This window comes from Triticum aestivum, chromosome 1A (assembly GCF_018294505.1).
Source record: "Triticum aestivum cultivar Chinese Spring chromosome 1A, IWGSC CS RefSeq v2.1, whole genome shotgun sequence".
Taxonomy (NCBI): domain Eukaryota; kingdom Viridiplantae; phylum Streptophyta; class Magnoliopsida; order Poales; family Poaceae; genus Triticum; species Triticum aestivum.
This window is the reverse complement of record NC_057794.1, coordinates 268736923-268749876: the sequence shown is the minus strand read 5'-3', so window position 1 is coordinate 268749876 and position 12954 is coordinate 268736923. Positions and strand designations below refer to the sequence as shown.

General features: G+C 47.8%; 1 pseudogene; it reads right to left on the bottom strand.

The window, feature by feature from the left end:
• Window positions 1-1932: 1932 nt before the first annotated feature.
• Window positions 1933-5786, bottom strand: LOC123181912 (uncharacterized; annotated as a pseudogene).
• Between the last annotated feature and the right edge of the window lie 7168 nt (window positions 5787-12954).

The window sequence follows — 12954 nt, the reverse complement described above, 5'->3', positions numbered from 1 at the left end:
AAGCATATTATTCATGTTTTGAATGCACTGAACTTACCTGTGATACCCAAGTGTTGTGTCCTGCGAAGATTCTCAAAAAAAGCACGAGCTGGACTGCCAGTGAAGCGCACCAGCGATTTGTTTGCGTGGGGTTGGTCGAGTGGTGAGGACAGAGCTAGATATAGTGAGTTGACCATCAAATCTTCAGAAGCCTGTCATGTCGCATGCAGTAATCCTTTCTTATTCGACAAGTTGATGGCAGCTCTGGATGATATTATAGTGAATAAGGATATTCAGGGAAATGAAGATGATATTCAGCGAAGCTTCGTGAACAGTAATCCATTTGAGCCTAACCGAGATCATATTCTGGTTCGTGATCCAGTAAAGGTTTCCACCAAGGGCGCACCTAAGCAGAACAGTAGAGGTCGCGGTAAGGGTGGCCCAGATGTGACAAAAAATGAGAGGCCTAAAGCATTTGACGAGAAATCTGGACGAAAATGTAGCATATGCAGCGGCTCAGGTCATAACAGGAGCACATGCAGCAAAAATGAAGAGTATGTCTATTATTTGTTTATGTCAGTTTTGTTGTTTCATTAACGGTGCATTGATTCTCATATTTTTTGTATGCAGCAACTGGGCTTGAAGACTCAAGTGTAGACGATGCGAGTGTTTTACCTCTTCCATTTATATGAAGAACATTTGTAAAATTTATGTTCGTGTTGAGTATTTTATGTGTGAAACATGATTATTGCGTACGGACCGTTGTCATTTCAGACTTGTTATTTTCTGTCAACTACAATAAAATTACTGTGGTGACAATTGTTATGTTGAGACAACATTGTTGTTGATATAAATATTCACTATTCATTGTTTATTTTATGAATTCTGCATGTATTTACTACAGTCCCGTCGGCTGTCAAATATATCAAAATAGAAGAAGCACTCTGTGAACTGTTGTTGAAAAAAAAAGAAAAAAAATGCCCGCCCGTCTCCACAGCGTGACTTAGTAAGCCCGTCGTTATCAAGCCCAGCGGGACCCTACAACAAGCGTTTTGGAGCACGCCGTGGAAACCAGGCCCAACAGGGCAGCATCGACGCGGCACATCGACGGGGTAGTAATCAGAGGAGTTCAATACAACGACGGGAGCTGAGTATATAAACTAGTCGGCGTCGCCTTCGGCCGTCGAGGTGGGACTAAACTTGTGTCGGTTTCACTGGCGCGGCGTCTCAGCGGTGGTAACTGGGCCGGCCCACGGCGCGTCGAGCTGTCGAGAAGACCGCGCCGTCAATAGCCTTTTTGGGCCGGCCCACGTCGCGTCGAGCAGTCGAGAAGACCGCGCCGTCCAGTGCCTTTTTGGGCCGGCCCACGTCGCGTCTGGCTGTGTCCAGGTCGCCCCGCGGCCGACGCAAGTTTAGTCCCACCTCGCCGGCCGAAGGGGACGACGACCTGCTTATATACTCAGCTCCCGTCGTTGCATTGAACTCCTCTGATTACTACCCCGTCGATGTGCCGCGTCGATTCTGCCTTGTTGGGCCTGGTTTCCACGGCGTCCTCCGAAATGCCTGTTGTAGTCGCCCGTTGGGCTTGATAACGACGGGCTTACTAAGAAACGCTGTGGAGACGGGCGGGCATTTTTTTTATGTAAAATAATTTTTAAGTAAAACGCTGTGTGCTGCCATAGTTTAGTGCACAAAAATTTAACGACGACATGATTACATATAACTATTCGGCAACAAAAAAACATGTAAACAAAAAAAATCATTATATAATATTTATGAAACGAAATATCATGTGGACAGAAAAAAACATTTGGAAAAGTGCCGAGTCTATTACATATAACTATTCAGAAGCAGAGTGTATTACATAAAATTTATAAGCAAGTGCGCAAAGCGTTTGGAAAATAAAGTCCTCCAGTACCACCCAATCACATGCAAAACTCCTCCGTGCCGCATCTATTTCTTCTTCTTTGATATCCGAATAACTTTGTTTTTCACTTCATCAAGCTTGTTTCTTTCCGAAAATATAAGTTGCGCAATCATTAACTCTCTTGAATCATCAATTGAGGTCTGAAAAAAAATGGTGTTAGCACAGCGTTCATTGTACATCGTAGTCCAAACATGACTTGCGTACCTGTGAAAATAAGCCTGTCCATTTGTCACCATCCCAATTTTGAAAGCATCGAAGGAGAAATAGTCCACACGAATTCCTAGTGCAAACAATTTACGAAGATTAAATATCTACTGTACATACAAGACCAACATTCTGTCGAAGTAAAAACTCACCCATCATGTTGTTTTGGCATGTCATACGTTTGAATAGGCCTCTTGGAAACATCCGGATAATTCACAATTCCGGTTGCATTTGCTTCTTGGATATCTTCTGCTAGTTGTTTTCTCTAAAGATATAACAAACATGGTGGAAAGCATGTCATTCAGTGTACTAAAGAAAACGAATGTTACCAAATGCACATTTGCAAGTTAAACCTACCAGGTCCTCAACGAGTTCTCTAGTAACAGTGTCAAGTTTTCCGGTCATCAACGAGTCAAGAACCTGAAACTCTCTTTTTCCGCTATGCATGACGACAGTAATCCAGTGATTATTTTGCTTGTTTAGAGGAATGTAAGTCTGCATCACAAGGACCATAAAACACAATCATCACATAATATCGTATGTATGTACCGTATTAACAATCAAACTTACCTTTGATTTTTTGAAATACTCGTCCTCACATCTGTTCACGGGTCCATTACTATGCGACTCTGCTTCATAATCATTACCGGCGGTCTTCTTTCCGGGTCTAACGTGAAGCAACTAATGTATCCTCCAAGTTGTTAACATGAAACGATCATCATTAACTTTGTCGACCAAAAATGATGAGTATGCATCAATTACCTATAAATAATGTGTTAGATTTAACAATGGTATTTTCGAATGAATTGTAAAACAATATATGAAATTAACTTACGTCGCCACTTAGCCACTCATGGTTAATAATCTGACAAGCTCTCCTCACAGTGAGACCTTCTTCCATGCCATCATTGAAAATTTCTGTTTTGGCATGTTTTTGTAAATGCTCATGCGCACGCACGTACTTGATGGACGCTTTCACCACATCATACTCATCACCAGATTTGTTAACATCACCATTTTGGAACAATTCTGTAACGCACCACTCAAATACTTACAAACGCAAATACATAAATAATTGTTACGCAATAACAATTAGAAACACAGAAAACTTACTTCCTTTGGCAGAACGTTTTGCACGTTTGTTTGGTTTAGGGACCACATAAGGAGACTTGACATGTTGTGATCCTCTGCGCTTGCGCCTGCCAGTAACCTCCTCCACTTCCTCTTGTACTCCTTGAGAACCAACCGACGCATGCGATGCGATTTCGTCCGTCTCTAAAGATGTGGCAGCTTTTTCATCTGATACTTCTGGTACTTGGACAGGATCATCCATATCACCCTTGAAACTATCCCAGTACTCAGGTGTGCAGTAAAAAGGTGTGTTTTCACGAGAAGTTACATCAACACCGTTATCATCCTTTTGCAAATTCATTTTGGAAGGTGTGCGGAACCGGTCTGAATCATCTTTTTGATATACAAACTCTTTTTGTGGACGTCCAACATCGTTTGAAGACTCATTAATGCCTCCGTACAGATTCTCTTCGTCCTCTTCCAGGTTACTGGGTTTGTAGGAGACGCTGGTTTTGTTCAGTTTCTCAATCATCCTCTGCAAGAAAACATTTCATCTTAGTTCTTCAATTCAGTGATGGACATTAAAGAGACGTGCTCAAGTGTTACCTGTGCGCATAACTCTGGCAAACGAAGCATTTCCTTCCGAAGCTCATTCATCTCACTCAAAATCCGGTCCATAGTAGGCTTCTGGCTCGAAGCCTCCGAGGTACTGCCCTCTTTCCTCGTTCCAGTAACGTTAGATTTTTTGCTACTAGCTTTCTTGGTTTTTTGAGCTTCTTCTTCCGTAATTTTTTTCAACCTATACTCCTCTGTAATGTTGTCATCGATCTACAAGTGCAACAAGATAATTATACATAAAAACCATATGCACACTTTACTTTATTTCATAAATGTAAAAAAATGATTACTAGGATTACCATCCCAACACCACGACCATATTCGTAGTCGTATTTGTCTCTTCTCACAGTCATATCTTCCGTCCAGTTCCTCATCAGCGGGCTCAACAATGCCAACAGATCATATTTTGGACCGGTGATTGGTTGCACCTTCTCTCAGTATAGGTACTGCAAAACACATAAACTAATTAAATTACATGTTCTTCCGTGCCATTTTATAACAAAAGTGTTGAAATTAATAAATAGAACGTACTTGCAAAAGGGCGAGGTTCCCCTGGGGCCACTGCCTAACATGGCCGTCCTGCAGAAGCTTATCAATCTCCGATAAGCAGAATCATGAAGTGAATGCATTCCAGTTGAACTTCCTTATGAACTTAATATTTTTCACTAAGGCATAGTACTTTTTCGGAACGTATTCATGAGACACTGGTGCAATTATAGTTCCTAAGAGAACTAGAAATGTCATCCGAATAAAGTCATCATCAGTGCTCTTATCCTTCACAATCTTTTCTATGAGATCATCAATCATGATCTTACCATTTAAAAATATTCTCTGATTCATAAATGTTAATGAATTTAATAATATTTCAGAAAATGTTAATGAATTAAAAATTAAAATATCTCAACTTTCACAGAATAATTTTTTTCAGATAATATTTTTTATTTTATGTGTTTCCGATAATTGCATACCTTATTCTGTGCTATGTATATTCGATGCAAATTTTTTAAATATATTACAAACATTTTTATGCATTTTGAGGAAAATTTTCAATTTTTCTCAAAATAAGCGTTCAATATTTAGCTAATTTTTTGAACAAACTTTGAAGACAAATTTCAAACTAGATTGAACATAAATATATTTTACATAGTCCATTCAACATTACCGAAACCAGACGAGTTTTTTCGAACATAAGCGATACATAGTTCATACTTAGAACATTTTAAAAAAATAACTACTCCTCGTCGTCGCTACCCAACAGATCGATGACCTCCCCGACGTCACCGCCGTCACCCCCGCCCTCGTCGTCGTCGTCGCTGTCCTGGGCCAGCCGCTCCCAGTCGATGACGTCGTCGTCCGACGACTCCGGCGGCTCCGCCTCCGCCTGCGGGACCACTGGCGGAATCGCCGCCGCCGCCTGGATCGCTGCCGCCTGCTCGGCGGCCTCCCTTGCAGCCGCCGCCGCTGCAGCCGCCGACGCGCGTAGGGCGACGAGGTAACCCGGCGTATCGTCGGGATCACCGTCCTCCCGAAGAACTAACTGCTCCGGCGGCAGTTCCACCTCCGGCGGGGCGGGGGGATCGGCGGGCGCCGGCGCAGGTGCGGGAGGAGCCCGACGGCCGCGCGCTGCTGGACGGGGGCGCGGGACAAGAAGGCGGCGATGGTCGCCGACGAGGTCAGGCGTGACGCCGGACTCCGCCAGCCGGTACGCGCCGATGACGGCGGCGTACTCTTTGCCGTCCCAGAACGCGTGACGGCCGGCGATGTTGTTGCGGCCGCCGGTCCGCTTCTCCTCGGCGGTGGCGCCTGGCCCGCGCGTCGGGTAGCCGTCCTTGTCGAGCTTCCAGTCGTGCGGAAGACGGCAACCCGGCGGCACGAGGAGCCCGAACCGGTGCAGCTCCTTCGTCTCCGGCGTACTCAGGCTCGACGGCCACGCGCTGGGTCCGTCGTCGCCGCCGGTGCCGGAGCTGCTGCCGCGGTGGAACGACATGTCGCCGGCGGGATTTTGGGAGGTGGAGACGGGAGAGGAGCGGTCTTTGCGTCGTCGGGCGGGGAGCGGTGTTAGCGGCGACGGGCGGACGGGGGGTGAGATTTATAGGCAGACGGCGGGGGCAGCGGGCGGTCGGGTCGTCGGGCTAGCAATGCGACGGCAGTCGAGGGCGGCGGCGCGGCAAACAGGGGACGGGGCGGCGGGGCGGCAGACGAGGCGACGGGGCGGGGCGGCGGGCGGTCGGGCCGTCGGGCTATCAATGCGACGGCAGTCGAGGGCGGCGGCGCGGCAGACGAGGGGACGGGGCGGCAGGCGAGGGGACGGACGGGACGGGGCGGCGGGCCGCAGTTCACGCGCCACGACGCGCTTTCAGCGGGCGACGCGTGGTTTGACCACCGACGCGCTTGACCATCGACGCGGTAAAAAAACGTACGTCGCCACAGTAAAAAGAAAATGCGTAGACGAACGTACGTCGACGGGCCGCGCGGGTACGTCGCGGGGCCGGGACTGGGGGAGGGGCAGGGGCAAAGACCATCCTACCCTTTTTTAAGTTTTCAGGCGAAAGGGTATAGGACGATCTGGACCGTTGATGTTTTCAGGGGGGTTGTACCGAAGAAGAAGTGTTACTAGAATATGACCTTAGAGAAAACTTTAAGAAGCAGAAAAGTTCTCTATGTGCATGGACAAATAGCACTATGTTTTGTAATCATCTGCATAAAAATCAGCATATTGTGTGTAGTGCTGGTTTTGGCGATGATTAAATGTTGCTCCCTAATAAGGCCCCTTCCGAGATTTTTTTGGCAAAATGCGACACTTCTGTCTGGATTATCTTTTTCAAATACCTCCCCTTTGGGCGCCCATGTTATGTTCTCTTCTCCTTGAGATGAATGGTCAGCTCTTGCCCTTTGTTGAGATGAATAAAAGAGCCCCCTCTTTCTTTTCACTTTTCAGAAAAATGTTATTGATCAAAACTATCTATGACAAGTAACTTTTAATTTATCTAATTGCTTGTTTTTTCAGAAAAAAAGAGTTCAGTATTCATGACACGACTGGTATTTCACTAACTCCACAATTAGTAAACATAATTCTCACTTTACCTCAGGCCTAGAACTCTAAGACTGCAAGAATTCTGCTGAACAAAAAATCGACTTTTCTTTGCACTTTTGTGTATTGAAAGCATAATCTGCATTACAACTACAAATTGACAAGAACTTCTATGAATTGCATGCATATACACATACATGCTGAACGTGTAGCGAAGGAGTTGCCCATGACTCTGCCTTTCCTCTTCACTTTTCCTCTGCAAGTAACACTAAGCATCGTAACATTGTGCACAGCAGGGAACATTAATAACCTTAAAAGGCCGTGCTAATCTTGTTCAGGTTATCAATGCAAAGTGAATATCACAGAAAAACAACATAGTTGCATGACATTAGAAATATTAAATGTCTCATGAACCAATACCACAGAAATCTCCTGCTCTCGACAAGGTAATTAAGTTTAGGGGGGGGGGGGGGGGAGAACTTTAGGGTTAACACATGGGGAGAAGTGGGGAGAGGGGCTCACGTCATCACTGTTTTCTTTTTCCTTTGATATCTGGAGTAAACAACTTGGATATTATCTGGACAACAAATGCCATCGTCTGATCAAGAAACAGTAATCAGACTTGAGCAAATACATGCCTAGAGGACTAGGGCATGGCACAACGCTACCATATTTGTTAAAATGCCCTAAACCTGCCATATTTGTTAAAATGCCCTAAACCTATGGTTGTCGACAACTGCTAGGAAGATGGAAGAACCTGGCTACTTGATCCTCAATACATGTATTGATGTTGTCACAAAATAATTGTCTACCCCTCAACAAAATACAAATATAAAAAAGGAGCTCCTTTCATCCTGGCTGATTTACGCAATTTTGCCTAATCAAAGTGACAAATACCAAGCTCGATTGCGTGCCATCCCTGTCATCTATAGGACAACAGGTATTTTTCCTAGGAGACGTGTTGTATCACTGCCATCACAGATGATCCATGGTTCACGACAATGTTGTGTACCCGACACATCTACTTCTGACGACAAAAGGTGTATACTCCAGTTCCTAAATATAAGACCTTTTCGAGATTACAATATGGACTACATACGAAGCAAAATGAGTAAATCTACACTCTAAAATATGTCTACATACATACATATATAGTCCGTATTAAAATCTTTAAATGGACTTATATTAGAAACGGAGGGAGTATATGATGTCGATTGAATGCACAACATACATATACTAATCACTACAAGTAAGAGCATCTCCAGCCGTTGGCCCCCCAGGGGGCTCGAAAAATCGCCGCCTGGGGACAACCCGGCGAAAAAATCGGTTTGGGGCCGATCTGGTTCCCAGCTGCCGGCCCCAGGGTCGCCCCAGAAGGCGATTTTAATTTTTTTTAAAGACATCCGGTTAAATTTCGGCAAACGGGCATAAACTTCAGCGACTTTAAAGAGTTTTTTACATAGCAAAATTAAAAAATAAAGGCCTAGTCTACAGGAAGAACGCGCTGAGCGCGGCGAAGTCGCCGCCGTCGCCGCCATCGCCGTTGTCCTCGTCCGCTCGTCGTCGTCCTTCTCCTCCTTGACGCGGCCACCCCTGCTGGACCCCTGCCCGGGGCAGCCCCGGCAGACCGGTGGCGGCGCGTCGTCGTCGTCGAGAACGACGACGCCTCCCTCGTCGTGGCCGCGGCAACTAGCGGCGAACTGCTTTAGGGCGCGGCGCTGGCGCTCTAGCTCCATCCGCTCCCAGTCTGCGTGCCCACTTCAAGGCCGCCTCGTCGGAGAGCCCCGGCTCCGTCTTCACCGCGGCGAGTCCTGGCTCCGTCTTGACGGTGGCGAGCCCGGGCTCCGTCTTCATGGCGGCAAGCCTCGGCTCCGTCTTCGGCCTGACGAAGCGGGGAGGAGCCGAGGAGGAGGCGCGCCCGCCATCATTGATGACGATGCCGGCGCTGCGTGTGCGCAGGCCGAGCGGCGTCTCGGCGGGCTCGGCCTTGACGCTGAGCAGCGCGGGCGACCCGAAGGAGGAGTGGGAGGAGGAGGAAGAAGAATACGCCATCCTCCTCGGCATCCACTAGTCGCCGCTCCGGGGCGGGGCGGCAGGGTACCTCAAGGGCGGGTCATTGCCGCCCTCGAGGTACTCGAGAACGGCGTGAAGCGAGCGGCCGGGGGCGCCCCACCACAGGCGGCGCCCCTCGCTTTTCTTGGTGCCCCGCACCACCGGCGCCACGTTGGTGGAGACAAGCCGCAGCGCTTGCCGGTGCTGGAAGTACGCCACCCCACGCCTCTGGTTGTCGGCGGCGTACTGCGGGAGGGCCCGCTGCTCGTCCGTCAGCGACGCCTGCACGCGGTCGACCTCGACGGCGAAGTAGTCGGGGCACACATCGACGTCGGGCACCGGGGGAATGGGGACGCCACCGGCGCTGAGAATCCACCCCCCGGGCCCTGCGCGCATGTCAGGAGGTGCCGGGATGTTGGACTTGAAGAGCAGGTATGCTTCCCACTCGTGCAGCGAGCGGCGGCCGAAGCCGTTGGCCGCCGCCCCGTCGCCGGGGAATCGCTCGCCCATCGACGCGGCGGGGAAGAGGGAGCAGGCTTGGGAAGATAGGGGGGAACGCCGCTGCGCACGGGGAGAGAGGTGGAGCTCGGCGGCAGCTGTGGGTGGGTGTGGCCAGAGGCGAGAGGGAGGTGTCGCTTTTATAGCAGGGCGCCGTGTGTACGCGTAGCGGGAGGGAGGGCGTCGCCGCGCCGCCCGAGAGGGAGCGCCGCCCGTGAGGAATCAATGGAAGGCTGACCGGTGGCAGCCTTGGTATTGATTCCCCGCGGGAAACCGAGGCGTTGTGAAGACAACGAGGCGAGTGTCGCTGACTCGGCGGGCCCGCGGTTCGTTCGCGTCAAAATCGCTCGCCCCGGTGTCCCCCAACGCGCCGGGTTCGGCCTGGATCCGCGGGCGCCAGTTTCGGCCGAAACCGGCGAAAAACAGGCTCCTGAGCTGATTTTTGGGCGCCGGCGTGGAAAAATCTCTTTGAAGGGGAGGGGGAGGGGGGCTGTTGGGGACGCGGCTGAAGATGCTCGAAGGATTAGCGTGTTACCGTAAACAATATATCGCAGTTCAGCTCTAACGTACATAGAATCAAAAGTTTCCACGCAAAGAGTGTTTTATGTTTCTTTTCAGGCTGCAACAAACGTAATCAAGACCCATGTAAACGTCAAACAATAGAGGCGGGTAAATCATGGAATGGCTCCTTCCTCTTTTGCTAGCATGCTCTATACTCGGACCTCTAATGCATCATACGAAACAAGCAAAACTTCTCTAATGAAGAGGCGAGGTATACACCAGTACATACGCCATAAATATTTCGTGGCGGACCATGCTGAAGAATTGAACGAAATCCACCTCTATTACCACATAACGCAACCAACAAAATTTTGTTCCAGCACTTGGCCATGGCACTAAAGAATCAGGTACCAGATGTAAGCAGAGTGCAGAGACACACCTGCCACAGGCGGGAATAAACGCCAGAGGGGAGGGGCGGGGGAGGAAGACACTGCCTTCTGACGGGCGACCGCAGGGAGAGGGAGAGGAGGCGGCGGCGGATGTTGAAGCTTAAGCCTGACGACAGTTTCGTCAGTTAACTGTAGCACTTCAGGCTGTTGTCGACAACGGCTAGTTCTCTGTCAGTTAGCTGTTTAGGATTAGTTTTGCTTCAGCAGAATAATCGGTCAGCTCGTTGAGATAGTCGTTGAGCTGATCCAGTTAGTTTGTAGGCTGGTGATCGTGTGTCCTTGGGATGGCGCGGAGATAACGCACGAAGCACGGCATTCTCGAGGGAGTGGCTCAGCGATCGTGGGATGGCACGATCAGTAGGCTTAGTCATGTCCTGATTTTGTGTTTTCAGTTAGCCTGTAAGCAGCTACAAATAAGGAAGGGAAAAACGAAAAGCAGCATCAGAGTTGTGCGCTGCGAAAAAAATCCTCGTGTTCATCTCCCTCTCTGTGTGTTCGTGAGCTGGTTTCACCACTTAGCCCTTACAGCGGAGACAGGTAGGGCAGCAAGTGGCCGAAGGAGAGATCGCCGGGGGTGGGGTGGGGCACTCGGATCCTACGCGTACACGTATGTGGCGATCGGGGTGGAAACATGCCTCGTTATTTATTTATTTATTTTTGAGATTAACATGCCTCTTTTTTTCCAGAAACTGATTAACATACCTTACTTTTTTACAAACACAATGTAACTTTATTTATACTTATAACAATGACAGGTACACTGATTTGGACATAAATCCAAGAAAATACAAAAGAATTACAATGAAATCTCTTAAAAACACATTCTTCACGGCGTCAATCTATGCTCAAAGAGATACTCCAAAGACTTCGGTAAAGAGGCTGCAATTGGACTAAAGCAACAATGTTGTCACTCTTTCACCCGCACAAACATTATCAATAATGATTTTTGAAAGCGACTTGAGTCGCCCGTCCAAAAAGATGGGAAGCCTTGATCGATGAACGTACTTGGGCCGGGGATAATCCCCTAAAAATGTAGCCCGTCGAATCACTATATCTTACCAGGGTGTCGATGAAAGATTTCACCTCCACAATGAGTCAGATCAACAAAAAAGGCTTGACACAGCAACATAAACATCAGATCTGAATAATCGAATATGTGAGGACACAAAACTCTATAATCTCATGGCACCGCCAAAAAGAACGAGAGAAAAATTATTATCACAAAAATATGATGATCTCTAGACTATGGTGAAGAACATAGAGGTCTTGAAGATACGAGGCCCCCCACCTCTCAGTGCCAAGATGGCAACCGGAGACAAGGGGGCCTAAATTTCTCAGATGACGGCGGCGGCATGAGAAACCCTAACAATATTTTTTAGTAGCGATTAACATGCATGCCTCATTTGTTTGAACGGGATCCCCAGACCCCAATCTCTAGGTGGAGAATCCATGGGCCGGATCAACCCCGGGTAGCCGATCGAGGCCTTGTTTGGTTAATCCCCTTACCAAGGGGATTGAAACGGAAAACTAGGACTTGTGTACGGGTGAAACAATCAAACTCACGAAATTCACCAATATGAGGGACGATCTGGAGCTTAAGTTGTCCTGTCAAGGCTAAAATTTTCCTCCGACAAACTTTGTTAGGATCGCTACCATATCTGGTGACTTTGGCTAACAGACATAAATAGTCAGTGGGCAATGTCCTACATGCAGTATAGGAACGGAGGATACCAAGCACCTGTTATTCACTTGTGCAAAAGCTAAAGAGGTATGGTTACTGGGTTTGGACTTTGCTATTGATAAAGCATGCATTCTGGACCATGCGGGAGAAGTTGTACTAGAATATTTATTGCTACAACCAGCTAAAGAATGTGTGGTCCTCGGTGTGGGAAATTTAACGATGCAATTGCTGCTGGTTCCTGATATTTATGGTGGGAGAGGAGAAAGTTAGTGCATAATGAAAAGGTTCAGGAATCTAAGTTCATAGTAATGACAATCAAAGCTTTGGTTGCTAATTACACTATGGTGAGTGATGCAAAGGTGATGATTGGGAAAGACCAAGGAGCAACTATGTGAAGCTAAATGTTATGAGCCTTTTGACCCTAATTTAGTTAGGGCTCGTATGGCGCTGTCATCAGACTCGAATGGCAGATTCATCGCGACAGGAAACGGGGAAATCGATTGGTGCGGAGATGCGCTTATGGACGAGGCACTGGCCTTACGGTTTGGTCTAAATTTGGCAACTACAGTTGGGTGTAACCGCACACAGGTGAGCTCCGACAAACATTGAGGTGATAGAGACAATGAAGAATGGAGGTCGCTCTTTCGATCCATCGGTGACAGTTTTTGATGATATATATCACGTTGCTTGTGATTTCCCACATATTATTTTTATTTTTGAGCATGCTTCTAGAGAGACTAATTGTGCTACCCATGATTTAATCAAACTAGTTAGGAATAAGGTGTGCGCGGGGTGCATGGAAGATCCACCCTTAGAGATTGTTGGTACTTTTATAAAAGATAATATGATGATCACTTTACAATAAAGAGTGCTTTGATGAAAAAACCTAAGTAGCGTACCGTCTCATTTAGGGTTGGCCATACTTCACCAGCGATCCAAATCT